This window comes from Sorex araneus, chromosome 1 (genome assembly GCF_027595985.1).
Source record: "Sorex araneus isolate mSorAra2 chromosome 1, mSorAra2.pri, whole genome shotgun sequence".
Classification (NCBI taxonomy): Eukaryota; Metazoa; Chordata; class Mammalia; order Eulipotyphla; family Soricidae; genus Sorex; species Sorex araneus.
This window is the reverse complement of record NC_073302.1, coordinates 128,709,861-128,736,081: the sequence shown is the minus strand read 5'-3', so window position 1 is coordinate 128,736,081 and position 26,221 is coordinate 128,709,861. Positions and strand designations below refer to the sequence as shown.

The 26,221-nt window shown below is 42.1% G+C and overlaps 1 protein-coding gene across 4 annotated transcripts in view; it reads right to left on the bottom strand.

Moving 5' to 3' along the window:
- Positions 1 to 25,517, bottom strand: part of GHR (growth hormone receptor) — a 289,769-nt gene extending 264,252 nt beyond the window's left edge. For 2 of the 4 annotated variants that reach the window (XM_055118179.1, XM_012932069.2), the window contains exon 1: positions 25,037 to 25,517. The gene's annotated coding sequence lies outside the window, so the exon portion shown is untranslated. The remainder of the gene's footprint in view (positions 1 to 25,036) is intronic. The other 2 variants (XM_055118192.1, XM_055118198.1) reach the window with 1 other exon arrangement.
- Positions 25,518 to 26,221: the final 704 nt, after the last annotated feature.

The window sequence follows — 26,221 nt, the reverse complement described above, 5'->3', positions numbered from 1 at the left end:
GTGCTCATACCTGGAAGTGTTCAGGAGACTATATGGAGTGCTGGGGATCAAACCCTGATCAGCTGTGTGCCAGTTAAGCACTCTGCCTGCTGTACTGTCGCTCCGACCCTCTACTATCATCTTTGGGATACACCTTTTTCTTTCTGTCTCACAGTTTCCTACAGAACTTTCAAGAAAAAGTTCAATAGTACATCTAAGAAGCCTTCCATGGCTCCTTCAAGATAGCAAATCTCGGGGCTGGAGCAATTTCACAATAGGTATGGCATTTGCCTTGCATGTGGCTGACCTGAGTTCTATTCCCAGCATCCCATATGGTCCCCTGGGCACCGCCAGGGGTGATTTCTGAGCACAGAGCCAGGAGTAACTCCTGTGCATCGCTGGGTGTGACCCAAAAAGCAACAACAACAACAACAAAAGATAGCAAGTCTCTGCTCATCTCTGCTGCCTCTCTTAAGTTAGCTGTTAACATGTGTGCTCTATCACATCGACATTCACTGTGGGACAGGGGGTTGCTGAATTAAGCTCTCTGCTGCTGCTCCATCTTTGTGGGGTGAATGGGCAAAGGTATAGGATGGGTCCCGGGGAAGTTCTGCCTCTGTGGCAGCTTCTTTCCATAGCAACCCTGCAGGAATCTGTGGCTCTTTTGCTTGTGGATGCATTGCCTTTAACTGTTCCATTATGGGTCTCTCTTGTGAAAGAAAAATATTGACTGATTGCATCACCTAGAGTTGATGGAAAACGTCCAAATGAGAAACAAGAGTAAACTGGTGACTACTAGAGACCAGGGGGAGATGATGTGTGTGTGGGGGGAAATAGGAAACACTGGTTAGAGGGTACAAACCTCTAATTAGATCATGAATAATGCTGTTATTATACTGTATTCTTGAAATTTGCTAATAAGAGTCAATATTAAATGTCCTAACCATACACACATAAAAGGCAGTTATGATGTGATTTATGTAAACTAATTATAATACGGTAATTACTTTACAAGATATACCTAATCCCCATTGGGAATAACTTAAACATGTATACCATACCAGCTGTTATCATCATCAGTTGGAAAAAAAATTTCTCAATTAATACAAGAGTCTCTTGTCTGGACACTGGTAATTCAGGGTTTCTATATTCAAAGAATGATCACCAAAGAACTCAGTTAAAATACATTGAAGCAAACCATCAAGACAAAATTTTTCTCCCTTCCCTAAAGCAGAGTACACATAAGTCAGACTTTCCTTACCTAGCATAGTGTTTAACATATAAATAAATATTCATTGAACTGAAGCACATTTTTTTTTTCAAATCAGAAGACAGATACTGTAGGAAGTTTCTCTTGATTGTCTGGGTCTCTCTGAGATTTCAATCAGAAGAAATCTGGAATTTTCAAGAAACTTACTGCCAGAGACTGGTAGCAACAAGAAAGCACATTCAAGCCAAGTTTATAAATTAATATTTTCTTTTTTTAAATTACCATAGACTTTTATTTTTATTTTCCCCCTTTTTATTGATTCACCATGAGGTACCGTAACAAAGCTTTCTTGTTTGAGCTTCGATCATACAGTTATCAAACACCCATCCTTCACCAGTGCATGTTTTCCACCACCAAAATCTCCAGTAACCCCCACTCCCCCATTCCCTACCTACCCCTGCTTGTGCGGCAGCCAATTTGCACAATACTCTCTTTCTCTACTTGGTTACCTTTGATATTTTGAGATCAGTCCCACCACTACTCATACCTGCGGAAAAGGCAATGCTAGACAATGTGTTTTGTATCGCTCGTTATGGATACAATATAATGTCACAAGGCCACAATAGTGGCCACGCACTCTAGGAATTCTAAAATTTTACTAATTAGGGTCTGGAGAGATCGCTGCAGCAAGTGGTTTGGGTCTGAGATTCTTTGTGTGTCTCTGGATCATGGCTGTGTGGGAGCTTAAGTAGATAGTGGCTGTATGTGGGCATCATCTCAGAGTCCCACTGGGGCGGGGTGGGGCAAGGAGAAGGGCTGATTCTTCTCCTGTCCCATGTGGCCTGGCATTTGCTGCCACTGCCACCCTGACCTGGAGCTTTTCACTGAGTTTTAGAGGATGGCAGTCGCTGGGATTCCCAGTGGCCCGGTGGAAGTGGCCTATTGCAAAGTCCACAGCCATCTTTGCAGCAAGTTACTCGAATACGAGATTCGTTTGTGTCTATAAATTAATATTTTCTTTAAAAAAACTTTTATTGAAGCACCGTGATGACAAAGTTATTGATAATTGAGTTTCAGGCATACATCTAACACAAATCTCACAACCAGTGTCAACATCCAGGTTCCCCTCCAACCACCCCCCACTTCAGATATGCTTCCTTGACAGGCACATCATTAGGTTTGGTTGTTGAAATTTGGATCTCATGTTCTCGGTGTTGTTGACTCAGGTATACAACTATATTGCTCCTCAACATTTTTTTAACTTCAGTGATAACCACCAAGTATTTTCCCTCCAAGTGTAACCCTTTCAAAGGAAAAGTGAGTTATATCAGTGCTTTCAAAGTGGGATATTTTCTACTGGCATTAGAAAATACTGACATTGAGTTTAATGGTGGCATAATTATGTCAATGAATCTGACTGGAGACTGATTCATTTTCCTAGGTACTGGACTTTAAAAGATACTCCGCTCTCTTATAATGTGGATTAGCAATGCTGCCTCTTTAAACCTGATGCATCAAACCACTTCTTCTTTAGTCTGAAAACATCCAGAAAACATAATATAATATAAAATAAATCCATCAATTACTAATTTCTGAATGCTCCCTATAGGCCCGTCATCTAGTATGCTGTTAAGTAGTACATTAAAAAGTCAAAATTCTTTCTTTTAATACAATTACAAATCTCAATGAGGAATCACATGAAGGTATATTGCTTTGATTTTCTCAACAAGAACTTACAGAGAGGTCCCTGTATAAAAGGTATATTTGTAGTGAGGCTACTAAGGAGATGGCAGAGATGGCCTCTGAATACAGGACAAAAAAATAACATAAAGTGTGAGAATAATCGTGTAAAGGGGGAAGAAAAGAGTCTAGAATTGGAAAGGAGAAGAGGCGGGACCAAGATCCGAGCAGACACCATGGAGTCTGACACTGTGACAGAGCTCATGATCATAGAAGATATGTATATATACATGTATATATATATAGAGAGAAGTATACACACATACACAGATGTATACATGTATAGATATAGAGAGAGATGAGAGAGAACGAGCACTGTATGCACCTTATGGAGGGAACAACATGAATATATATCACTGTGAAGAAACAAAGTGATATTTAGAGCAAAGGTCTGAAGTTCATCTGAAAATAGAAAAGTAGGTTAAGGTAATATCACAGGACTGTGAGTACCATGTTAAGGAATTTTAAAATCAACCCATAGTCTTATAAGATAATGTTTGAAAAAGTAAATGGTCAGAGGACAATTAAAGATTATTTGGTGATGGTGAGATAGATTTGAAAGGCAATAAAATAAGGGCAGTTGTGGCTGTTGCTTCTACAACTCAGGTGGATGAACTGAGACTGGATCTGAAATTTCTCTTTAATGGTTTCAGTCACTTGTCAAAAGCAATTAATGAATTAGTGGGGTCTTTTTTCACAAAGCTTTGACTTAAAACGTATCACTGTAAAGACTCTGGAACTGCGCAGTCCAGCAGTCCATATGCAATCCAAGTACACAGAAATATTCTAAATGTTTAAATACTCTATCAAGGATACATATATATACACATGTATGTATATATATACATATATATATACATATACACATTGCTTTTTGGGTCACATCTGGTGATGCACAGGGGTTTCTCCTAGTTCTGCACTCAGAAATTACTACTGGTGGTGCTCAAAGGACCATATGGAATGCTGGGAATCGAACCCACTGGAGCGATAGCACAGCGGTTGGGCTTTCGCCTTTCACTCGGCTCAAGCCAAGTTTGATTCCTCCACCCCTCTCGGAGAGCCCGGCAAGCTACCAAGAGTATAGAGCCCGCACGGCAGAGCCTGGCAAGCTACCCGTGTATATTGGATATGCCAAACACAGTAACAATAAGTCTCTCAATGAGAGACGTTACTGGTGCCCGCTCGAACAAATATCAAGGATATATTTTTAAAAATACCTGTTAGACCCCAAAAGACCAAAATTGTAGCATAAATACTGCACAAAACCTGCCATAATCTGAGAATCCAATACATAATAAACTGGATTGTACTTAATGTGTACGTTATTGAATCTAAAGAACATAGTGATATAATTTCCTTTAATATGATGGTTAATTTTGTGTCCAGTTGACTGGGCCATAGTGCCCAGAAATGTGATCAAAATATTCTGTTTCTATGAGAGTGTTATAGACAAGACATGCTCCATGTCTACTACAAGCTTCCCTGTCTACTATGAAGCAATAGTACGTGGGCAGGAAGCTGGACTTGCACGTAGTCAACCTGGGTTCAATCTTCAGAGCCACACATGGTCCCGGTGCTTTGCCAGGAGAGTGCAAAGCTAGGGGTAAGCCTTAAATTAAGTATTGCTAGGTGTGCCCCCCTCCATTCCACCAAAAAAAAGTTTTCATGTGATAGTCTTTTCTAGAATATGCCCTTGATATTAAATCATTGGCAAAGCTCTGAGTTGGTAAAGGGAGTGTCTAAATTGTAGTTGTTCTTTAGCAAAGTTATACCTTTGAGCCTTATATACTCAATAATCTCCACTTAGGCTGAGGTTTCTTTAGAAGACTAATAGAAACTTATCTACATAAGGTAGGAATAAACAAGACAACTTTTCTTAGAGGAAAAATCTGGCAGCGATGATCCTTGTCACTAAACTCCCAGTAAAGCATTAATATATCTTCATATGTGATTTCAGTGAGCAGAATTTCAACACCATTTCAAGATACCTAGACCATGATATAAGGCTCCAAGTCCAAGGGTCAGGCCAAGTGAGGACCAACTAGGCCCCTTATAGATATCCAGGCTTCACACTCAGACCTCTCTAGCCAGACTGACCCTGGTCAACCAGACCAAGTGACTAGACTGACCATGTGACCCAAAATACTGTTCCTCCCACCCTAAACTCTATTATCAGTAAGAATGAGCAGAGCATAAGTCCTTGGCTTTCTGTGTGTGCAGAAGGGAATGTGAGGTTTCAGTGGTTGGGTTTTTTGTTTTATTATAAAATTATAGTTACTTAAGTGTCTTAGAGAATGTTTTATTTGTGTCTTCATCTTAGAATTCACTGCCAGTATTTTTGTCATAATGGTCTTAATAACCATCACATAAAAAAATAAATCCCTAGAATAACCAGGTAGCTTGAAAGTATGTATATTATCCAAATCCAGATATTTGGATTTTACTGCTCTGGCATGGAACATCTTGTTCTCATTATTGACTTCTCTTCTTCCACCTCTTTTAATCAACTACTCTGATTACAACCTTTACAAAGCTCTCTTCTCTCTCCCTTTCCTGTTTTATCTTTTACTTTTAATTTTTTTTATTTAGGCACCATGATTTACAATGCTGTTAATAACAGAGTTTCAGGCACACAATGTTCTAACACCACACCCAACAGCATGGTGTCAGGTTCACTTCACCAATGTCTCAAGTTTTTCTCCCACCCCAAACCCACCCTTCTACCCACTTGGCCAACTCAGTCCTATAGCTTAATTTTTAGGTCTGTTACCATGGTACAATTGTTATTCCTTTACCTTTATTATTTTTTTAAATATTTCACATATGAGGAAGATTGTTCTGTATTTGTCGTTCTTCCTCTGACTACTTCACTCACATGATTCCCTCCAGTTTCATTCATGTTGCAGCAAATTGCATGATTTCATCTTTTATTATAACTGAACAGCATTCTACTGTGCTTATAAACCCCAGTTTCTTTTTCCATTCATCTGTTCTTGGACACTTGGGTTGTTTCTGTATCTTCACTGTCATGGATAGCATTACAGTGAACATAACAATTTAAATGGCTTTTAAAATTGTTTTTTGGGGCCCTTGAGTAGATATCAAGGAGTAGAATTGATGGGTCATATGGAAGCTCTATTCTTGATTTTTTTATCGAGATATACAGTTACAAAGTTGTTCATAATTGAGTTTCAGGCATATAATGTTCCAACATCCATTCCTTCACTAGTGCACATTTCCTGCCATCAATGTCCCCAGTTTACTTCCTACTCATACCTCTGCCCCATACACACACACACACACACACACACACATACACACACACACACACACACCCTGCTCCTACAGCCTGCCTCTATAGGAGAAACTTTTCTTTTCTCTCTCTCTCAACCTCTCTTATTTTCCTATCAGGCACTGTGGGTTGCAATACTGTTACTAGAAGTTACTGCATATCAAATTACCTTCTTTCAGCACTCAGTTTTTGTCCAGTGATCATTTTCAACTATCACTGTATAGTGGTCTTTCCTATGTCTTAGCTGCACTCCTCCCCCTCAACTGTGGCAAACTTCCTAGCATAGACCAGTCATCCTGGCTCTTGTTCCTACTGTCTTTGAATATTATTCACATACTATGTTTTTGGTTTTTATATTCCACAACAATTCTATGTTTGTCCCTCTCTCTCTGACTGATTTCACTCAGCATGATATTCTCCATGTCCATCCATGTATAAGCAAATTTCACAACTTCATTTGATACATCTACACAATGGAATACTATGCAGCTGTTAAGGAAAAAAAAAACATACCATTATTTCTTTATCCACTATTCTGTTCTTGGGCACTTGGCTTGGTTCAAGTTTCTGGCTATTGTGAATAGTACTGCAATGAACATAGGAGAGCAGATGACTTTTTTTTGCATTGTGTTTTTGGAACACTAGGATATAGTCTCAGGAGTGGTGTTGCTGGGTCATATGGAAGCTCAATTTCTAGTGTTTTGAGGAGTGTCAAAACCCCATAATGTTTTCCAGAAACATTATTTCCAGTCGCATTTCCAACAGCAGTGAATAAGAGTTCCTGGGTATCCACATCTATGCCAGCATTGGTTGTTCATTTTGATATGTATCCATATTTTGATTATGTTCCTCTGACCAAAACTTGGGTCCAGATGGCACCACCATCTCTGTTCAGTAAAGCACTGGACACTTCCAAAGTTATCAGACACTTCAGGACAACTCTTTAACAGTGATACTGCAGTGACAAAGTGACCATCAATATCAGCTGTACCAACAAGCAATGACCAGCAATCCTAATAAACTTTATTACATCATTCCCTTTCACAATTATGTGTGCTCCACCCTCCTCAAAAATCTGAAATGATTTTCTTTCTTTGTCATTATGCTATTTCTTTTCTCTCTCCCACTCAGAGTATGACTCAACTCTCTTGAAAAGTCCATTAGTTTGAACAACCACACTGAAACACCTCAATATCAGCTGGATCCTTTGTTCTTTCATTCTCAGAGGTGTAGGAACTGACTCCCCACTCTAATTCCTCCAGCTATGTTTTGAATCAAGCCACTTAATTCTTCTCAGGAATCCAACATGATTATTGTCCATCTTCTCTCTTCAAGCTATATCAGTCCCTGCATTGCTCCTGCTTTGCAATGTTTACATGTTTAAGTAAACTTGGACACTAGAAACTTCTTCCTTCTCTATAATTCATCCTTTATGTTTATTTCCCTTAAAAGCCAAATATTTTTATATCTATACCAGCTCCCTTCCTTCATTTCCTACCCACTCCCCATGATGCTTCATTCAACTACTGTTTCCATCATTACAACATAGAAAAAAATTTCAAATCCCTTAAGACACACATTGAACTAATCCGAAGGACAATTACAGGAAAGTTTATGCGTCACTCTTCATCAGCATCTTTACATAACTTCTTGTCTTGATCTCTGATATGATACTCTAGCATTCACTCATTTAAATTTTACACTCTTATTTGTCAATTTTTCCTTCGCTCAGATCCTAAATGTTAGAGTCCTTCATGGCTCATACCCATGACTTTTTCCTTCCCTTTTCGTTCTAACTGTGCTCTCACTTATGTTTGTGGCTTTGATATTATGTGTAAAGCATTGATTCCAAATTCCTATCTACAGATAATACCTTCTATAATACAGGATCTAAGATTTCATTGCATTCCTTGTAGATGCCTTAGAAATGAACCCAATCCAAAATGTTCCTGAACTACTTTTTCTTAACCTATACTTATTCTCCTGCAGTGCTCCCCCTCAGCAGTCACAATCAAAATAAGCACTAATTAAAAGAATCCAACCTAGCTTATAAATAAATGTTAACTCTATTAACCATAATACATACTGATGAATTTATTAACTTGTCTCTACTTTTCCCACCACCATCATGGTCCAAAAACTAACATCTCTGACCCACAACAGACTCAGAATCCATTTCCCCAAATATCTCTTTCAACCTCCTCCTACAACTAAACTTACACCTCATATTAATTACAACAGTTTGGGGGCTTTTTTGGGGGGAGGGGAGTTCAGTGCACAGCCAGTAGTGCTTAGGGTATACTATGACTCTGAATTCAAGATCACTCCTAGCTGTACTCCATATGCAATCCTGGGGATCAAACTGGCTCCATATGTGATACCAGGGATCAAATAACAGGTTCTCAGCATTCAAGGCAAGTAACTTATCTACTCTATCTGTATTATGTCTTCAGCCCCATAAAAGTTTTTAATAGCACTTGATTAATGACTTTCTCCATCAAAGATTCTGAACGCTGCAAGAGAGAAACTATTTCTGTGTTTCTTAGCACAGAATCCCAGCACCTAATCCACTACTCTTCTGGACACAGCATAGCATAGCCTGAATGAAGGAATGAATTTCTGAGTGTGTAACTGAATAAATGAATGGAAGTAGTGATGGATCTTTATTATTAAGCTCCCCCAAATATTAATCTTTATTTTTTCATGCAAAAAAAGCCCCATGAGTCATGATCATGTATATACTGTGAAGTCCAGTTCAATATAGTAAGTGATTTAGAAAACAGGTTTCAAACTGGATAAAAGAAAACACTTTGAAATGCAAGGTCTAGGTGAGTTAGGTCTATGTTCTCCAACTTAGGCAAGGAAAACCAGCAACTCTACCTCTACTTTATATTCATTCTGCATACCAGCAGGAACTAGAACTAGCCATATCCACCCCATGAGTGAATTCCTTAACTCACTTAAATTGTTTATTTTGTTGTTGCTGTTTTGGAGTCACAACCCATGGTGCTCAGTGCTTATTCTTGGTTCTGCACTCAAGGATCACTCCTGAAGGGGCTTGAAAGTCCATATGGGATGCAAGAGAACATCCCATATTGTGTGCATGACAAGTAATCTACCTACCTGCTGTACTACAGCCCTTTAACTAAATATTTTTTAAATATATGATAGAAATCACTTTCACATACGTTTTTTTAAAAGCAAATCAATTGGAATGTTCTGTAAGGAATTAAAAGGTATATTTAACATTTAACATTTAATATTTAACATTTATACATGGGATGCAATCAACACAATATGTTTCTCTCTACCTTCCAGAGTTCATCTTTAAATAAGCTCACAGTAATATATCCAAAAGTCTTATACAAATTCTTGGGCTTAAGCTCAAAAGATATTAATCAAAGTCCAAGTCATTTATTAAACTGCAAGTGGCCATAAAGCAGAGTTAATGTAATTTGTCAGCACAGCAAACCAAGAAATGGCTTGACCTATGAGCTTTCAGGAACCCTTTGAAAAGCAGAGTAAAATTGCTAGGGAAAAGGTTAAAATTCAACTTTAGTTTATATCCCTCTTTAAATCATGCACAGTACAAACACAATTCTGACAACTTAAGATCTTGAGTGATAACTTACCAAACAGAATAATTCCTGAGCTTTCCCAGGAGGATTTTTAAAAGTTCAAATGCTATCTTCAGCAATGTGGTGATTATTAATATTGTTCCCTTTTAAATTATACATTTTAAAGCAGTTAGTCTTTGTACAACAAAATTACAACTCCCAAAGAAGTCAGAATAAGTACAATGTAAATTGGGATTTCAGATTTAAAAATCACTTCAATTTGGAGAAGTCTTATTATTTTTATTTGTTGTTTTTTTTTTTTTTTGCTTTTTGGGTCACACCTGGCGATGCACAGGGGTTACTTCTGGCTCTGTACTCAGGAATTACCCCTGGCCGTGCTCAGGGGACCATATGGGATGCTGGGATTTGAACCCGGGTCGGCTGCGTGCAAGGCAAACGCCCTACCCGCTGTGCTATCACTCCAGCCCCTGAGTCTTATTATTTTTAACCTGGAAAATTTTCCCTGGCTATATCAAAGTTTCCAAATTTACGATTTAATGAAATTCAACATAGTTTTAAATGACCAAGACTGTACAAGGCTATATCAGCTATTTATTTCTTCATAACAAATTAATGCAACATTAGCAATTTTTACTATTTAAACACACATTTGCTATCCTACAGTCTAGGGGCAGGGACCCCCAAAAGAAAACGGAAGTTTCTGGTTTAAGGTCTTTCAGGGGGTTTCGATTAACCTGTTGCAATGAGGGGAAGTGTATGCACAGGTTCTGACCATTCTGAGGTTGAACAGCTAAACGTTCTGCTCCACAACCAAGACACCTACTTGCAGTGGTTGTCAATAACTTGCAGTGGTTGTCAATAACTTGCAGTGGTTATGGATAATCTGCACTTTTACAATGGCTATGTGGTCTTCACACTGTAGACCTAGGCCCTTCATTCTGCAGTGGTTAGAAAACTTCTTCACTTCCTTTCCTTGTGGGCCTCTCCACTGGCAGCTCAAAAAAAAAAAAAAAAGGCAGCCGAACGTCTAGACCCAGAGGGGATAACTCAAGAGAAGGGCACTCCAACCAGCAGCCACAGGGCACATGAATAATATAATCTTCAAAGTTGTATAACTTCAAATCTACTTTATTGGTTAGAAATGAGTCACTTAGTCTAGTCCATACTAAAGAGAAAAGAAATTAGACTATTAAAGAGTTGAGTATTGAAGACTTGTAGACATCTCCTTCAAACCACCACATAGGAAGTGGTTAGAGGCATAGATGATGTTGCCTTTGGAATCAAAAAGAACTGGGCTCAAGTCTTCACTCTACCACTAACAACAGTGAGGTCCTTACACAAATTATTTGACCATCCTAGGTCAGTTTCACTAAATGTAGAATTAGGTGGTTCGTAGTGAGGGATTGTAGAGGATCAAACAATAAGACAGAAAAAAGGTTTGGTATACCCTCTTTGTAGTAAGAAGTCATAGTAACTATTTGTGTTTGTGTGTACATGTGTGTTGGGAGACAGGAGGGACTAGTCACACTGGGCTGTGTTTAGGGTTTTCTCCTTGCTCTGCGCTCAGAGATCACTTCTGGTCTGTGTTCATATGTGTACTCATAGGTGACCATTTGTGATGCCAGGAATTAAATAGGGGTTGACCATCCTATGCCAACTTTTGGGCTCATGACTACTTTGGTTGCTAACACAGTAACAGTTAGTGAAGGAAACTAACTATTGAGTGCCCACTAAATACAGAAAATATACTCTTTTTCCCAGCATTTGCCATCTAACAGTTATGAAAGCAAATCTGAATCTAGACATAGAAATGTGTTCTGTTTTCACCTAAAAAATATCTAAGGACTGCCTAAAGAGTGGTAGCCAGCAATCTATACAGAATAAAGAAACAATAAACAACACTACAAGCAATCTATGCAGTATAAAGAAATATATGGTATCCTTTAACATACTTTTGGTTTGTTTTTGTTTATACTTACAGGAGAGGCTGTACCTAACTTAAATGGTTTCAGAGTATGGTTTTAAGACCATGGCATTCTGCAGGGGTGGGGCACAGTCTGCCTATAGGTCTGCAGTCTCCCCCCTCTCCAACACACACACACACACACACACACTCCATACACCCCATAGTACCCAGGAGGAGGGCTCAGCAATTAATTAATCAATTAATGCAAATCTGCATTAATTGATAGTGTCTAAAATCCATATACACAATGGATCAAAAGTCATGGTTTAAAACCATACCAAACTAATATAGTTATGTAAGTAAATGAAAGCCCTATGCAGATGTCTTTAAAAGTGTTGTTTTTTCTCCTTTAAATATCTACAATGCTCTAAACAGGGTGGTGGCAAGGTGGGATTACTTTTCTGTGCATCACTGTGAATCACTTTAAAGAAAAAAAAACCATTTGTGTAGCAATATGGTGCTGTCCTTGGCACCATCACTGTGCCTGTGTTGCTGGAAAGCCAAACCACTGGGGGTTACTACCTCAGAAGCTTTCAAAGGAATCAGTTTCAGACTGGAAGGAAAAACCAAGGGAGAAGAGATACTTGAGGGACAGTGAAGGGTTTCATGCTAGAATCACTGTTCTTGAGACGTTTCATCTTCATTCCTGCTACAATTAGAACTTCCAGAGGGAGGAGGAAGGTCCTGAGGTCTTGTTCAAAGCATTCTTGTACCTGCCTAGACCCAAACCCTTTCCCCTATTGGCAGCAGAGAACTTAACCTAAGGCATGTCTGGGGTTGAGGAAGATGTGGTTTGATGAGTGAGCATGTATGTAATATATGTATTGTTCAAGCTCTGATTCAGTGGTTCTATCTTATTCTCTACCTTTGTGAAGGTGATGCAGCTAGATGATACTAGGGGAAATAACTAGGTTTAGCAAAGATAATTTGTGTAATTGAAGTTTATTTGAACACACAAAAAAGAAAAAGAAAATCCCCCACTTTTACATGATTGTCCCTGTGTATCTTCTTAGAAGTTAAATCTCATTCTGAGCCAATAATTTGAGTTCTACCTACATAGTAGCTCTAGGCTTTCAACAACTTGTAATCAAAGCAAAAATAAACAAAAAGTCTTAAAGCCTATTCTTTTCTGAATTCAGAATTAAAGGTTAGAAACATTTCAGCATTGGTTAGCCTGTAGAGTCAGGTTGTTTATCTTCCCAGAGCCAAAGTTCCAGTCAGTTATAAGAATTTCTCTTTCTGAGTTTCATGTTCTGAGTTCCAGGGTCACCAAGAGTAATTTTCAGGTGGGTTACCGAAAATATAAAAATCAGCTAAATATTTCAGTAGATATTCCAGATTCCTGCTGTAACACCTCAGAAATAAACAGACAAAACAGTAACTACTAAAACAATGAGAATAGGTCCTCTGTCCAAATTCAAATTATAATATAAAATACACATATTCTAACATTAATGGCTTGATCATTAGAAATGCCTTTGTCCATGTTTATTATCTAGCTTCATATAAAAATTTATCATGAGACTATGAGTGATAATCTGAAGAGCTTTCTGGCTAATTTATATGCATATTATAAAAAACAGGTCTCACCATCATTAGGCTCTGAAAATAATTCTCAGTCTCCAGGTGGCACATTCTACTCATTAAAATATACCATGTGTCCGTGTCTGCTGCAGTGTGATCATAACAGACCTTCCAAGGACAAAGAGACAAGCAAAAAACCCACCTAGGATAGGAGTTAGGCTGGGAGTAAATGAGTATAATATTGAGTGTAAGTTCTGAAGCCAGAAAACTTATTTTAATCTTAGCTGTGCTATTCATCACTTGTGAATCCCTGGGCAAGTAATTTAACTCCCCTGACTCTCATTCCCTCTTCTAAGGTACTCAAAGCCTTATGACTCAGAGTTAGCAGGATTATGGTGAGATGCACAGACAATTAGAAGTATATTGTACAGGAAGGCCTTGGGTTGTATATGATTTAGGACATGGTTGATGGTGAGTATATAGGCTCAAAATAAAATTTCTTGCCATATACGACACCATTATAAATATCTCTTAGTTTTCTGATAAAGGTGCAATTACATATGTCTACTGTATAAGGTTTTCTTGTTTGCATATTTATTTTGTTTTAAGAATATATACCATGTCCAGTCTGATCTTGAACATCATCAGCACTGTCATAGGTTTTGCTTGTAGAATTTATAATCTATTCCCTTGGAGAATTTATAATCTAGTTGTAAAGTCTAATTTTCTTGGAATAATTGGTATGTCCTCTAGGGATTACCTGTTCTTATGCTGGTCTAAGTCTTAGTTTTTGACTACGCTATTCTGCAGCTCTAAGACATCAGAAGTAATGTTATACATAAGTCACCATGTTTTTGGTCCCTACAAATGCAAATCCTTCAGGATATAACGAATTCTTGCCCTCTAAGAGATCTAATTTTGTAAACTTGTTTCAATATCTATTACTCTCTATACATTTATGGCTCTTTAAGCTCTCCTTTGAAATGGCTATGTTATCATTTCAGGTTCCTTCATAAATTAATGTCTGTTAATCAAAATTATAATCACTGAATTTTACAATTGTAGTAAAATCTTAATTTTGTCCTTTTAAGAGAATTATTCTTGAACAAAGATAAACTTGCTCCATTAATGGGAAAGTATGCACCTATGCATCAAAGTCTGCATATTCCTTGTAGCACAGGTTTGTGTGAACATTTTTCTGGGTCCTATTGTCAGAGGCGACCCTCTACCGTCAAATGCCTTTCCCCATAACTTCCTCATTTAAATGGGCGACTTTCAACTGTCCCTTTTTACATGCCAAATATTATCACTTTGACTGAGGAGTTTTTCCCAACACTCTCAGAGAGAAATCTGATGAAACTACCTATACATCCAGGAATGGCTTTTAGTATTGATTTTTAAAGTTAAATTTCTTATGCCACCAATAATCATCTGTTTCTGTTATGCATTATGCAGTAATACTCCAGGCACGTTGACAGAAAAGTCACAAGAAATGAATCTCTAGCCAGCTGAATCTTCTTAAGGAGTGGGGTTTCAATACCTAATTCAAACAAAAGATTCTCTTAAGAAACTCATAAAAGCCCTAACTGGTTGATGGGAGAAAGGAGAAGGAAAAAGTAAAAGCAGCAATTTGTATCAATCAACCTTTTATGGGTGAATGTTTTACATCCTCTCTCACAAACTCTTAAAAGGTTCTTTCTGCGGTGTCTGTTTGTGTGCCTGGTACTATTTTAAACTCATTTAAAACGTAAGAGACTTGTGAAGTGACAATCACCAAGTCCTATTTTGTGGGGAAAACTTAGGAAGTTTAATTAACTTGCCTAGGGTCATTAAAGAAGTTAATGGCAGAACCTGATTTCACTCCAATCAGACAAGCCAATGTATGTGATTCCAAAGCCACTACCACACCCTTTCCAGAATGCCAACCTATCTTCAGGCTTTCACAACGGGTGACACCATAGCGGGCCTCTGCCAGTCCTAATTATAGACAAATCTCTGTTTCTAGAGAAAGGTGTGCGGCTCAAGTGTCACTTGCCGTAAATCGTGCACATGTGCATGCATGTGTGCGTGCGCACGCACACGCTCGCTTGCGCGCTCGCGCACACACACACACACACACACACCTCAATCAGATAATACAGTGAATTATTACCTTTGCTTGTGAATGATATGGATAAACAACATATTAGTCCGTGGTTACTATTATTTACGGGAGAGCATAGGTATACCAGACAGAGGCGCCTTTGAAAGAAAGCTATTAATGGGTTGTAAATCTGACAATGTCTTTGAGGAGTTTACTTCTAGGGAAGTATTATCACTTCTTGGAAACTCCCATTCTATCACCTATAAATAAAGTGCGATTGCTGGATTCAGAAACAGGGGCCAACCGGCGTTTGAGAAGGCATAATAATTCTTTCTCATATAGGATTGACTCTGGCATTCCAAAAATTTTGCCTCTTGACTCCAGGCACTAGAAGTCTAGAATTCTAGTTGCTCTAATAAACACATCTCCAAATACCCCTGGAACTGCCTTGCAGAAAGGCAATACCTTGGTTGACAATCACTGGCAGATGATCTCAAGTTCCAATGAGATCCTATGAACCTACTGGGTCAAGACTATTAGTATAAGCAAAGGGGCTGGAAAGAGAACAGAGAAGGTAAATTCATGTCATCTCTTTCACTATAGTGTCTATTTAAGAGCACATTCTAGACCCTAAGCATCTCTACCAGATCTCTTGGAATATTATTATATAGAATCTTAACATTTAATTTATATAACATTTATATATAAATGTTTATACATTTATATTTATACAAATGTTTAAACTTTGTATACATAACGCATACGGAAACAACCAAAAGTTATCTCCCTTCTCCTCCAATAAGAAGCAGTCTCAAGATGGCAACAGCATTTTTCTACTCAAAGAATGGGCTGAGATGCAATGAGGCAATTAGAAGGGCTCCCTATGGAAAACCAATCCCGAGTCCGGTTCACCTTGCCACTTCCTGTTGCCAATGAACCTCCAGATATGCCCCAGGTATGCCTCCTGGTATTTGTATTCCAGTTTTCTCATACAAATTCTCCAAGCCTTTCTACCAATTTACATTTTAATAACTACTTCAGAAATCACTTTGCTCATAAGATCTTTCCCCAAATACTCCAACCCACGCATAACTCTTCTTGGTAAATAAATATACAATTTTACAATCCAATAAAAATTTTCATTAAATTTTATTGTTGTCAACTGTTCCCTATTCAGACATTATTAGTGATCAGTGTACTAATCATACATTATGAGTGTTGCCTTTCTAGCTTCAATGTTATGTTCTACAGTCGAGGGTCATGTTTTATACTTCTATATTCCCCAGAGTGCTTAGCATATTCCTGGGAACACAGCAATGACTCAATAAATATTCATTTTTTTCTTTGATTTTTCCAGTGATCCCAAAAATACCATTAGCTTAGTCAAATTTACTTCCTGTTAGCTAATAAAAAATCTTATCTATTCAGCATTTTTCAGAAGTAGTTTTCGAAGTACTTTTTACATAATATAATTAAAACTCACATAACCCTACATGAACTATAAATAAGAAATAAAGACACTATATTTTATTGGATGAAAGCAAAGTGAATTAAAATGCCATTCCAATAATGAGGGATATATACCAAGAGCTGGCAAACTAGAATGTATGAGAAGTCCTACTGAGTCCTACATAAATATCCAAACCTAACTCCATTTTACTTTAAATATAAACTCCCTGAGACATTTTCAAATCCCTTTTCAACCCTGGAAAACTGGTCCTAAAGTTTCAGTGTCATCATTAATCTAAGCATAATAAGGGTGTGATGCCCCTCTGTTTCTAAATTATAAATTACTTTAAATTTTTTGCTTCATAAGTAATTGAGGTAGCCAAGGGATAGTACAGCAGATAAGGCATTTGCCTTGCATGGGCAAGGCAAATGGCGATCCTCAGCACCACATGCCAGAAGTGATCCCTGAGCACAAAGCCAGGAGTAAGCCCTGAGCACAGCCAAGCATGGCCAAAATAACACCCCAAAAAAAACAAACAAAAATACCCCCATTGAGGCAACATGGGAAGATGCCATCATTGACAACATCGATGAGGAATACGATCAACTGGCTCAACACCTCCATAACTGCTCGTAGAATGCCGAGAGTGTGAAAGCCACAAACAGATGTCTGTCATTGGAAACTCTCGAGCTCAGTCACCAATGTGGTTTGGCATGACCCTCAGGCAATCACAAGCTAACGTCCGAGCTCGAGCTCGCAAAGCTGTGCAGAGAAGTGATAAAGGAAGACCTCAGAGAGAGAAGAGCAGAAGTGTTGGCCGATGCGGCAGAAGCCAGGAAAAGTATTTGCAACGCTCGCCTGTCCTTCGCCAACTACAAGACCAAGATGACTGGCCTCTGACATTCTGATGGCTCTATTACATCTTCCAGAAGGGCAATGGAGAGGATTATTCACGACTTCTACTCGGATCTCTTCGACAGCCATGTCCACATTGGTTCTGCTCACATACCAAATTCGGCAGGATGGATATGTTGTTTGCAACGTCCTCCCTTCCGAAATCCAACACGCCATTTCGTTGTTGGTAAAGACGCGTACAGCACCCGGTCCAGACAAGGTCAGACCCGAACACTTGAAGAATCTGCCGCCAGTACTTGTCAATACACTGGCTCGCTTTTCACACACTACCTGTCTGAATGCAAGTTTCCGTCCCAATGGAAAACCAGCAGGACCATTCTGTTGTACAAGAAGGGAGATATCCACGACATTGGCAACTATCACCCAATCTGCCTGTTATCTGTCGTCTACAAGTTGGTCACTTGAGTCATCCTGAATAGAACAGGCAGAACACTAGACGAAGGACAACCATGCAAGCAAGCCGGGTTCCAAAAAGGATTCAGCACAATCAACCATAGCCACACAGTGATCAAACTCATTGAAGTTTCGAGAGAGTTCAAGATGCCGCTCTGTCTAATGTTCATTGATTTAAAGAAGGCCTTTGATTCTGTTGAGACTGAAGCAGTCATCGAAGCCCTGGCCAAACAGGGCGTTCAAACTCAGTACATCAAGATCCTCTGCAAGCTGTATTGCAGATTCACCACCAGGATCTCACCATTCTACAAGGAAGTGATCATTGACGTAAAGAGAGGGGTTCAGCAGGGTGAAACCATTTCACGGAAACTCTTCAGTGCCATCCTCGAGAACATCATGCGATGACTGGAATGGGAAGGAATGGGAGTGAAGATAGACGGTTGGCAACTACACCACGTCCACTTTGCTGATGACAACATTCTCATAACACCAAACATTAGCGAAGTGGCACAAATTCTGGCCGACTTCAATCGCGAGTGTGGAAAGGTCGGGCTGCAGCTGAACCTCACCAAAACAATGTTCATGAAAAACGAACTAGTTTCTGATGTTCCATTTGCTATCAATGGAACAAACATCTCCAAATGTACCAACTATTTGTACCTGGGTTGAGAACTCAACATGAGGAATGACTTGGTGCCAGAACTGCACAGGGGAAAGAGAGCCTTCAAGAACAGCGAAGAAGTGGTTAAGAGGACAAAGAACCTCCAGCTCCGGGCACATCTTTTTGACTCCACCATTCTTCCCACACAAATATACCCTCAGAGACCTGGGCCTTATGCAAACAGGATGAGAATGCTATTTGGGTTTCTCAAAAGGAATCAAAAGAGCTATGCTAGGAGTATCACGTTTCACTCAAGTGAGAGAAGGAATCCGGAGTTCTGACTTCCATTGACGGTTAAGAATCAGGGACACTGTCTAGTTTGGGCCAGACACGTAATGCGATTCAGAGATGACTGCTGGACTAGAGCTGGTACCGACTGGATTCCACAGGATGTCAAAAGACCACATGGCTGCCCACCAACGAGATAGTCAGACTTCTTCATTAAAACCCTGAATGAATGATTTGACACTCTTCCCGTTCCTGGAGCGAGCAGATATCATTGGGCTACACTAGCATGCAACAGGGACAAATAGAGATGTTACTGGTGCCCGCTCGAGCAAATCGAAGATCAACAAGTGATACAAGTGATCCTTGTGGGCTTTCCACCAGCTTTCCACCATAAAAATTACCTGTTCTCATGCTGACTGGGGGCTTCATCACAGAATTCTGTGTGCCACATCTCTGAGTTGAGTTTTTCCCTGAGGAGATACTTTTCACTTAAAAGCCCAGCCAACTCGAGTAGATTTATGTTTAAACAAGTTCACAATCTAAGAAGAATAATTCATTGGAATTTCACTTGTTTTATTCTAAAGGGAGACATTCTATGCCCACACGACTCTTATTAAAACCAAAATCAGAAAGCCTTATGACAGCAGTAGGCATATCTGGAAGTTTTAAGGACTCTGTCCTAGAGGTTCTCTACTGATTTGGGGATGGAATACGGGAAGGTAAATTAGTTAAAAACACATAGTTCAGGGCTAGGGAGAGTACAGGCATTAAGGCTCATGCCTTGCAGGTGCCTGACTCTAGCTTGATACCCTGGACATATCCTCCACCCCTCCCCAACACCACTAGGTTTAGCCTGGGACCCGTCCTCCTGCCCCTCCCCCACACTCTCCACCACAGTCACCAGCCCTGCACTGCGGGGAACAGCCCTCCTGGCCAGGGAGCACCAGAGGGTATGACCTGAATAATCCCTAACCGCAGGGCCCAAGCAACTCCTCCACTTGGGCCTTTGTATTAAACCACAGATCTGGTTGACCCAGAATCAATCAGTTAGAGAAACCAGACAAATATATAAAAGATAAATCAATCATTCCGGGGAGCTTTCTGATGTGTCATACTGGCCATAAATTCTGCAGAAGTTGTGTGGAAATACCCTACCTAGCCCTTGATGAAGAAGCATTATCCCTTCCACAGAGTATAAAAGGAAGTCTTAGAGATGGTAATCTGCATGTTGGTGGCAAAATTCAGCGTAAAGGTCCAGGGCCCAAAGCCCCTGCTTTCAAACTCCATTCTCTTCCGAGTCTGAACCAATTTTGTTTCCTTCCTCTCAGAAGGTTAGGGCTTGGTAAGTGAGTGACTTCAGTGCCTTAGTTTCACGTTGGGACCAGGTACAGAGCAGCTGTAGAAACTGCTGTACCAAGGACGGACTAAACCTATTTGGTCTTCCTGGGGCAGCATTAACAAGCCCTTTACCTCCAGGAGGAAGGGTAGGTTGTTGACTCTGTGTGTGAGTGTGTCTCCCACTCACACTCATACGAGAAGACTCCTGTCTTCAATTGCAGTTGCTTAAGAATGCATTTCTGTCTCATGTACTCCTGCAGGTCCAGATGCCATGCTTTCTGGGTATTAGCCAGAGTAAGCTTTCAATAAACGCCTGATTGTTAGCACTGACTCATGCTTGTAAAAACAGAAAGAGTGAGGTTCACTTAAAAAGTATCCCAGAACTGTCTATAATATGCAACAAATCCCTTCCTTCTCTAATTTGCAACTTCGATTTGCCTGTCTTCAGAAGATTATATTCTACACATAGCATTTGGCCGAGTTGATGTTTGTTGACAGGAAAAACTTAAGTAGCTATCTCCACTGCATGTCGAATTCTATATACCTGCACAGTATAACACTTTCAGTCTTATGGGAAGTGCAGGTATAAAAAACATATTTGAAACGATTATGATGTTTGACTGTGGGTCATTGATAATTTGGAAAGAATGGACTATTATCTTGCTCACAGGTTTGAAACTAGCCAACAATATAGTGAAGTTGCTAGAAAAGCTTGTGGATATAAGAAGTCCGGGTTTAACAACACACACAAGGAGGGATGGTGGTAATGTGAAATCTAGAGCATATTGTTCAGGGCAGAGAAGGGTGAGACCCCACGGTGGATAAGAAACAGCTGCAAGAATAGGCCAAAATAGACCAGGATGAAGCACAGTGTTTGTTTTCAAATACAGCATTTAAAGGGAAGAGAAATTAGAGCCATTGTGTGTGGCTCCTGCAAAATGAATAGTGGGTCAATGGGTGAAAGAAAATGTTGATTCAGTACAAGGGAGAACCTTCTAAAAATGAATTTTTCCTAGAATGGACAGAGCAGTCCAGAAGGAAGATTCCCATCTGACCACTTCCAAGAAAGATGGGCTAGTCCATTTGCAGGGAGGAATATATGGGGGGAAGGGGATAGAAGTGTGTCACATATAATTCCCAGGAGACCCAAGGGCCCAAATATTCTTGGTCAATCAGATCTAAGATTCCTTGTGAGGGCCTTATTCATCCAATCAGGCTAGAGATTAAACCAGACCTCGTAGAGGGTGATAGGGAGGTCAGGGTGGTGCTTGGGGGTTGAGTGTGTAGTGGTGTGTAGTTAGTTCAGAGGATGGAAGCTAGGTCAGCTGCATGCAAGACATGTGCTTTAGCTCCTGCACTCTCTCCACGCTAGGAAGGAATACTTTAGTGGATGCTCAGGCTCCTGATAGAGCAACACTAAAGTTTTCTATACTGAAGTGGCTGCATCATTTACATAAAACAATTTCAGGTTTAAAAATAAATCACTTGCCTCAAGAGACATCCCTGCAGTGCCTGTTTACAAAATTAGCAGAGAGCTAACCCCTGTTTTATCCAAACTTGACTTCTTATCAAGGTTCAGAAAGTGATTAGATACATGCTCACAGTATTTAAATGACTACCACAAAGATTACAGAGTTTTTATAAGAAGAAAAAGTGAGTTTGTAAGATCATAGGTGAGTACACGGGGCTGGGGGGGGGGAAGTGAAATAAAAACCTGGACATTAAAAAAAAAAATCCCTCGCCCTTTAGTGGTGTTAAGGAATGATAGAGCCAAATATCCAAACCACAAAGTCAACAACACTGAAGTCAAGAGACTCAAACTTAAACAACTGAACTTAGAAAGATGCTTGTCAAGAGAGCAGGTTTGGGAGGGGGGTAGGGGGGGATCTGGGAGAGAACCTGAGAACATTGGTGGAAGGAGACTGACAATGGTGGTGGGATTGGTGCTGCAATACTGTATGTCCAAAACTCAACTACGAATAACTTTGTAAATCACGGTGCTTTAATAAATAAATAAATGCAAAATTTAAGAAAAAATTCACCCTTTAAAAAGGCAAAACAAGTGTCAATGATACGTGTACTTTGTCATGGGGAGGATCTGAAAAGTTTCAGCTTCACATTAGTGTATTTTTTAAAACTATAATTCAGGCTTTGATTCTAAGATTAACAATTTGCTGTGCCATACTTTTCACTATATTGGGAGAGTTATCTGTACATTAACAGTGCTTACCAGCAGATAGACCAAAAGCTCGCCAAGCTGGACCAACTTCAAGATTTGTTTCCATGTCATGGTGCTTCATGCACTTGGCAGAAGCCGGCTGCAACCAGGCCTTCATTTATTACATTATGCTATAAACATTATGTCCCCAGCTAACAAGATACTCAATATTACAACCCATAGGTTACCAAGCACCATAAACATCTGTTAACAGAGGCGCCAGAGACAGCACAGAGAAGTCTATAGTATCCCTTAAGTGATTTATAATGCGGAGTCTGCTGTTTAAAAACTTATAATCAAAAACACAGTTCCAAACTCTGCCTAGAACAAATATTTGCATGGCAAAGCTATGCTCAGTTTGCAGGGAAAAGCACTCATGTCATCACTTTGTCATTGCATTTATAGACTTTCGTTTCACACCCTTTCCTATTAAGTGTTGGCTTTCCATGGCATCCAGGAGACCAGAACTATAATTTGTGATATATTTACTCCAGAAAGAAAATATGCATGTCGAGTCACCAATTTTCCTTAGAGTAACATAAAACAAAACAAAAAAAAATTACCAAACTGGAAGAAGGAGAGGAGGGCCAGGTACATGCTTGTGTCTCAAAAAATATTTTCCAAGGATCTCTAGGTCAGAACACCTTCTTCCAAATCCAGGTTAAGAACAAAACAACAACAACAAAAAAAACAACTATCATTAACTGGAGAGATCCAACACTCTGCTTTGCTTTTCCTCAAAGTCACACAAAAGAACTAGCAAGTCTGTATGGGAGATCATTTTGTGTTGATCTAACATTTTAGTTTCTGGAAATGTACCTATACTTGTGACCACCATGGTCTCCACCTTGGCACCCCTGAATACATGAGACAACAGACTTCCAGATGGAACACCAGTTGCTCACACATCTGGGCTACTGCAACATCTGTGGGGAAAGGCGAACGCCTCCTCTGCCACGCAGGCCAGGAAACCTAAAGGTGAATCCCGGAGAGACTATCTAGCCTCCGGACTGTGGAGAGCAGCACCCCTGACTCCCACATCCGCAGCTCCAACTGGGGTGCAGGTTTCTGGGGGTGCTTGCAGAAAGTGTGCTTCTATAGACTCATTCCCGAGGCCCCTCATTCTTCCACGCGGGGCTCCTGAGAGCTGCGGACCTTCTCCCACCAGCCCTCGGGCTCCAGGACTTGGGGTTTTGCTTTGAAGGCCCGGGGGTACTTCAGTCCCCTGCAGGCACTGGCAGCCTCCGGCCTCCCGTTACCTTTCCCAGTCCCGTCCAAGGTCTCGGGCGGCACAAACAGGCTGGCGGCCCCTCGTGAGCCTCCTCCCCCCGCGCACACCCTACTGGCTCCGGCGCCGACACGCCTCCCCCGGCGCCCCAGCGCGCACACACCGCGCTCACGTACGCCCCACTCGGCACACACGCCCCGCGCGGGGCCACCAACTCGAGTTCCGCAGCGCGGCGGCCCCGGGGGCCCGGGTTCTAGAGGAACTCCTGGCCTCGGCGGCGAGACGTCCCCAGGCCCCCGCCAGCCAAAGAAAACGCTCTGCCCCGAGCGCCGCAGCGCCCTCTCGCCGCTGCCCGACTCTCCCGCCAGCCCGCGAGCTTGGGGCAGTTGTCAAACCTGGAGCCTGCGGGATTTCACAACCCACAGTGGCATCGGAGTCAGGGGTGGGGGCGAGGCTCGGCCGGCCACGATGCCCATCGACTCCGGCTCAGGGGGGCTGCTGGCCGTGGCTCTCTACTCAACCCCGTCCTCCCCCCGTTCCCAACTCCGCGGGAAACCACGCGCGGCTGCACCCGCACGGACGTGCCCAGGGGAGGAGCGCGCGGTGCAGAGGGTCACAGCTCAGCCACCTCCCGGCGGGCCAGCTCGCGCCACCCGGGACCTCTCCCCGCTCCGCAGCTGCAGCCTCAGCAAGTTCCTAGCCCTGGGCCCGGGGATGATGGCAAACAGGAGAGAAAGAGAGAGAAGAAGAAAAAAAAAAACACTTGAAAAGTTTTACGACTGGAACGAAACTGTCTCGGAGGAAGCCCCCCCCAGGCACCCTCAACGGTGATCCAAGTAGGCGCCGCCGGCGTAGGGCGGTTCGACTTTGCCCCCAACTCCCTGTCGCCGCCCCTGCAACACACACACACACACACACACACACACACACACACACACACACGCACGCACACACACACACACGCACGCACACGCACACAGGCACACACAAACGTGGATCCGGTTACAACCCACCAGCAGAAAACAACTTCTCCAGGAGGAGGGGAGTAAAGGCAACCCCTAAGTCACTCGGAGCGGGGTGGGCAGAAAACAAAAATAAAAAGGGATCCGTGCAAATACAAAAGGCAGATGCCCATGTTCATAAACAACGGGCGTGCGCGGGGTCCCCTGCCACCCTGCTGGCACCCCCGAGGGGCAAAGGCGCGCCCGACTCCCGGAGCCCGCCTCCAAGTACCTCTGAGTCTCCTCCACTCCGGAGAGCAAGCGCGGGTTCGAATCCGCGTCGGGGCCGAGAGTGCCGGGGGCTCGTGGGCCGCGTGGCCCCAGCCCGGGGTCCCCGCCGCTGCCCCGGCTCAGCAGCGGTTGCCGTCGTCGCGGGTGCAGCCGCCGCCACTGCCGCCGCCGCCGCTCCCTAGCCCGCCTCCTCTTCCCATGGCTGCGCCCCGCTTGGCAGCTCCGGGGCTGTCAGGCTTGGGGAGGGGGGAAGGGGCGGGGTGAAACGGGAAGGGAGGCTGGGAGGGGAGGGGTGGGAAACGGCGGCCGCGGTTCACCAGGGGTCACGCCGGGCCCCGGCTGCCCGAGGGAGGCGCAGCGCCGAGTGCCGAGCGGCCGGTTCGAGACCCGCGGCCGAGGCGCCGAGCGCCGTCCCGGCCCAGCATTCCGGGGAGCTGGGATGGAGCCTTCCCCGGAGAGGGCTAGGAGTTGGTGCGTGTCACTCTCATCGGGGCTGCGCGGCTCCTCCTAGAGGAAAATATTGGACGTTGCAGGATATCGCCTCTCCGCCCACCCCGTTCCAAAAAAGAAGGCAGTCCCCGAATGCAAAGGAGCTGCGTATAGAAAAGTTAGCTGTCTGCAGGAAGGGGAAGGAAAACACGGCCAGTGGCCTGGAAAGCTTGATTGGTCAACGAATCATTGCAGCTCTCATCTGCGGCCAGTTTTTAAACTGCTCACTGGGGATCCGTGTTGGGGGGGGGGGGACGTGGAGGGGCAAGTGGAGGGGGGCAGTGGAAAGTAGTGTGTGGGGGGGGAATGCTGTTTTAGAGGTTAGGAAATGGAGACAGAGTTGGAGTGATTTACAGGGGACAAATGGCATGTTGGAAGAGAAGTGAATCCAGAAATACGAGCAAGAGCTGCAGGGCGTCCACTCACAGGCCCCAGTCTGAGGATTGTCCTTGTGTGTGACCTCAGGGAGGTGCCCTCACTGCCCTGCGCTGGATGTAGCTCTTCTGTCACATGCGAGCCTGCCCACAGCGTTCTGCTGTGGGGAAACAGAGGGAGTGGAGAAGGTGCCAAAGGGCTTCTGAAAGCTCTTGTCACTGTGGTGGGCAGCCGTGTTGCACAGCATCAAATTCCCTGCCTGCTTCTCCAGCAGAAGGCAAAAGCCCAGCTCCAGGTTGTCTGAGAGAGAGAGGGGAAGGAG